Source organism: Acomys russatus, chromosome 10 (assembly GCF_903995435.1).
Source record: "Acomys russatus chromosome 10, mAcoRus1.1, whole genome shotgun sequence".
Taxonomy (NCBI): domain Eukaryota; kingdom Metazoa; phylum Chordata; class Mammalia; order Rodentia; family Muridae; genus Acomys; species Acomys russatus.
The window spans coordinates 17047564-17052609 of NC_067146.1; the positions used below are offsets into that span (position 1 = coordinate 17047564).

The 5046-nt window shown below is 46.5% G+C and overlaps 1 non-coding gene across 1 annotated transcript; it reads left to right on the plus strand.

Annotated features, from left to right (window-relative positions):
• The first annotated feature begins 3621 nt into the window (after window positions 1-3621).
• Window positions 3622-3757, plus strand: LOC127194917 (small nucleolar RNA SNORA17). Its single transcript, XR_007831309.1, has one exon. It is a non-coding gene; the product is annotated as a small nucleolar RNA SNORA17 (small nucleolar RNA).
• The last annotated feature ends 1289 nt before the right edge of the window (window positions 3758-5046 follow it).

Here is a 5046-nt window from a genome sequence, read left to right on the forward strand (position 1 = left end):
CTAGCTGAGGTCCATGAGGGTGGCCCTAGCTGAGGTCTATGAGGGTGGCCTTAGCTGAGGTCTATGAGGGTGGCCTTAGCTGAGGTCTATGAGGGTGGTCCTAGATGAGGTCGATGAGGGTGGCCAAAGCTGAGGTCTAGGAGGGTGGCCCTAGCTGAGGTCTATGAGGGTGGCTCTAGCTGAGGTCCCTAAGAGCAGGGAAGATGCAGCTTGAAGTCAATACCTTCTATAGCCAGGTGGGACTTCCAGTTGGGGGAGGAGGACACCAGCCCACCCATAAAAACCTTCTACCTAAAACTTGTCCTGTGTACAAGAAGTGTACGGCTAAAGACTGAGCAGAGATTGAGGAAATGGCAAACCTATGACTGGCCCAACCTGAGACACACACCACAGGAGACAGACACCCTGTGACACTATTAATGATGCTCTTTGTGCTTGCGGACAGGAGCCTAGCATAACCTAGCCACAGCCAAACAATAGGCAGAGCTTGAGGAGCCTTGTGGAGGAGTGAGGAGAAGGATTGAGGGAGCAAGAAGAGTCAAGGACAACACAAGAACTACAGGGTAAACCAGCCTGAGCCCATGTGGGCTCATAGAGGCTGAACCACCAACCAAAGAGCTTGCGTGATCTAGACCCAGGCACCCTACATATAAGTAGCAGATGTGCAGCTTGGTCATCATATGGGCCCCCTAACAATTGTAGTAGGAGCTATCTCTGACTCTGTAGCCTGCTTTTGGATCCTTTTCCTCTAGCTGGACTGCCTTGTCTAGCCTTAGTAAGAGAGTCCTGCTGTGACTTGAGGTGGCTGGGAAGGTTGGCACCCCTTAGAGGCCTCCCTTTTTCTGAGAAGGAGAAAAGTAGATGAGAGTGAAGGGGGGTGTAATAGTGGGACTGAGAGGAAAAGAGGGAGGGGGCTGGGATTGAGCTGTAAGGTGATTAAATAAGATAAAATTAAAGTTTTTAAACTCATCTATACAGTAAAAGCAGTGTGCTTCTCTTCGCTACTTTGAGTGACTCAGTGCGTTAATTTATTAAATGCACTCCCAAAATCTGGTTGACACAAAGGAAATAATTTATAATTGAAATGCTGGCTAAATAAAATAGTCCCTTAAATTTTGGCAATGCTCCTAAAGACGCATACATAGGATTGTTTGTGGAAATCGCCTAAAGAAACTGTGAAGTCACTTGATTGGGTGAACACTTAGAAATATTTGAATCTACTGGAGCAGATCTAAAGACAGCCTTGCACTGAGGGAATGGCCCATGAAGAGACGATATATTTGCTCATCTACATTTATAAACTTTCTCTTAGAAGAATGGCTTCTCTCTGCCTGGGTAATGAAAAAGATGAAAATATTTTCAGCCCTAGAATTGTGCACTTTTCACAATGAAAATCTGTGGGTCATGAACTTACAGTACACTTTTTTTTTCATTTAAAGTCATTTCTTAGGCTATAAAATATGTAATATGTCCCCATGTCACTAAAATATTTTATTGTGTTTTCCTTTTATATAAAAAACTATTTTCTTTTGGTAATTTATTTTTTATTTATGTGTATTGGTGTTTTGCCTGTACATTTGTCTGTGTGAGGATTTCAGATCCTCTGGAACTGGAGGTATGAACTGCCATGTGTTTCTGGGAATTGAACCCAGGTTCCCTGGAAGAACATCCAGTGCTCTTAACCACTAAGCCATCTCTCCAGTACTCTGCTGTTTTCTTCTAGAAGTATTATTGTTTTAATTCTCAAGTTTACATCTACAAACCAGTACAAATTAATTTTCTATGTGATATGAGACAGCTGTTGGAGTTTATTATCTCTGAATGAATATCTACTGGTTTTCAGTGGGCTTACTTCCTTATTGACACTTTACTAAAAATCAATTGACTATATATGAGTGGCTATTATTGTAATCTCTTGTTTGTCTGCCCTATGAAATGTGAAACTTCTGTCTTCATCTTGTTTCCCACAATGTTTGTGTTGTTCTCCATCATTTGGAATGAGATGGAACTTAAAAGGTGCAGAGTGAAGGACAGGACAAATGGACAGATTGATAGGAGAGCGTGAGCTCTGACCAGAGGAGCCACTGTAGAGGGAAACGCTGCCGGTGAGGGCGACTGGGCGGTCATGCTAGGCTACATGTTTAGCTATAGACTGTTTTTAAAGTATTTGGAAGGGACAGCAATTTGAGGGGCATTTTTCTTTTAAGTGATTGATATTCCCATTGAGAGTAATTCTTTTTTGTTTAATTAATTTATTCATATTACATCTCAACTGCCATCCCGTCCCTTGTATCCTCCCATTTCTCCTTTCCTCCTGCTTTCACATTTTTCCCCTCCCCTATGTCTGTGACCAAGAAGGACCTCCTCCCCAACTATATGGTCATAGGCTATCAAGTCTCATCTCTTGGTAGCCTGCTTATCCTTCCTCTGAGTGCCACCAGGCCTCCCCACCAAGGGGAAGTGGTCAAATATGGGGCCCCAGAGTTCGTGTGAGAGTCAGTCCCTGCTCTCCACTCAACTGTAGAGAATGTCCTGTCCATTGGCTAGATCTGGGTAGGGGTTCGATGCTTACTGCATGTATTGTCCTTGGTCGGTGCAGTAATTTGAGCAGAACTCCTGGGCCCAAATCTGTCCATCATGATGTTCTTTTTGTAGGTTTCTAGGACTCTCTGGATCCTTCTATTTCCCCATTCTCCCTTACTTCACTTACCTAGAGTCCCAATAGGATGTCCTCACATCTATTCCAATCTCCTGGTAGGTGAAGACTTTCATGGGACATGCCTCTTGGGCAAGTGTCCAATTATAAGTGAGTATATACTATGTGAGTCTTTCTGCTTCTGGGTTAACTCACTCAGTATGATCATTTCTAGTTCATCCATTTGTCCACAAATGTTGGGATTTCCTTGTTTTTAATAGCTGAGTAGTATTCCATAGTGTAAATGTACCACAGTTTCTTTATCCATTCTTCTACTGAGGGACATTTAGGCTGTTTCCAGGTTCTGGCTATTATGAATAAGGCTGTTATGAACATGGTTGAGCAAACGTCCCTGTTGTATGGTGGAGCATTTTCTGGGTATATTCCAAGGAGTGAAATAGCTGAGTTCTAAGGAAGCCCTATTCCCAGTTTTCTGAGAAAGTGCCAGATAGATTTCCAAAGTGGTTGTACAAGTTTGCATTCCCACCAGCAATGAAGGGGTGTTCCCCTTTCTCCACATCCTCGCCAGCACGTGGTGTACCTTGGATTTTTTGTCTTAGCCATTGTAATGGATGTAAGATGGAATCTGAGAGTCATTTTGATTTGCATTTCTCTGATGACTAAAGACGTTGAGCATTTCTTTAAGTGTTTCTCAGCCATTCGACATTCCTCTGTTGAGACTTCTCTGTTTAGTTCTGAGTCCCATTTCTCCATTGGGGTTATTTGTTTTGGGATGCACTCAAAGAAAGAATAAGCAAGATACCAAGATGAGACTTGATAGCCTATGACCATATAGTCATAGACCTAAGGGAGGGGAATAGGGTGAAATCGGGAAGGATGGAGGAATGGGAGGATACAAGTGATGGGATAACAATTGAGTTGTAATCTGAATAAATTAATAAAAAAAAAAAAAAGATCTGTGTGAACCTGCCCCTAGAGGATTTGCCGATGTGGCTGCTGTGCCACATTGTGTCAGTAGGTGGCAGAGAGGAGTTGGACTATTTCTATTCTCAAAGGAACATCTGACCTCTGAACATCTTGAAGGATCAGTAGTCTAAGATTCCCTGAAAAACAGGGAGCCCGAGACCACTACCAGTCCAGGCCAGTATGCCTGGACAGGACAGGGAGCTAGCCTGAGACGACTAGCAGCCAGGTGATTCACAGGCCAGGGTGGCGGTAGAGCATGCCGGAGATGTACCGTGCCTGGCGCCATTACACATGTGCAGGGCATAACAGTCCTGAGTGCACTCTGAAGACAGCCTTGGGCACTCAGAGACCCCAGGTGCCACTAAGAGATGCAAGCAAGTAGTGGGGAAATGGAAGAGAAACAAAAAGACATGGGCACAGTGAAGACAGGCAGAACTGGAGACTCCAGAGTAGCAAGGGCCAGCCTGATGTGAGCAGCCAGTGATGCCACCTAGGACTACGGTGGGCTCCTGGTCTGTGCCACCACCCAGGGCCACGTCTGGGTCCACAGCTCTGTAGAGTCTCTTGCTACTAAAGGCCAAACAGACATCCCTTGTCTGGGCTGCCGCCCAGGGCGTGTTGATATCTGAGGGCTGTATAGACCTGGCTCTACCCTTCACCTGGGCATCATAGGAGAGCTGGTCCTGTAGGCTTGAGAGCAGCTGACCCCACCCCTAGCCAGCAGCAGTACTCAGGAGAGTAGGCCTGCACACGTGTTGTGAGTTGCAAGTGAGTGGCGAGAGGGTACGAGCCTCTGAGAACTGGCCCTGACACTTGTCTCTCATGTGGCAGAGTCGGCAAGGAAGAGATGCGCTCTCCTACCCTCGCCCTTTGACATCTACTGCAGCCAGGAGAGCTGGCCCTGGAGTCGCAAGAGCGGGAGAGCTGGTCCTGCCCCTCAGAGAGTGGGCCCTGAACCTCACCTGGGAAGCACAGTAGATCTAGATCTCATTATCCTGGGTGTGGGGATTTCAGGTGAGCCGCCCTGACAGTGTGAGTGGAGAAGGCCCTAAAACTTGTCTCACAGCATGGGCAAGGGAGAGATGCTCTCCTGCCCTCCCTTGTCTCTCATCATCTATGGCAGACAGGAGAGCTGGCCCCAGGGTCATGAGTGAGAGAACCAGCCATGTCCCTCACCAGTTGCAACACTCAGGAGAGCAGGCTCTGGACCTTGCCTGCGTAGCAGGGTAGAGTTCGCCCTGGTTAAGTGGTTGCTGGTGAACAGGCCCCCAGGGACTGAGAGCAGGGCAACCTTCTGGCCAACCAGCTTAGACAGATTTCAGGCCCAAGTGCAGGGTTTCTTAATTGGCCCATGCCAGCACCTAACTCATGAACAAACTGCTGGAGTGCATGAAGGGGCTGGTCCTACAGATGCAAAACCTCAG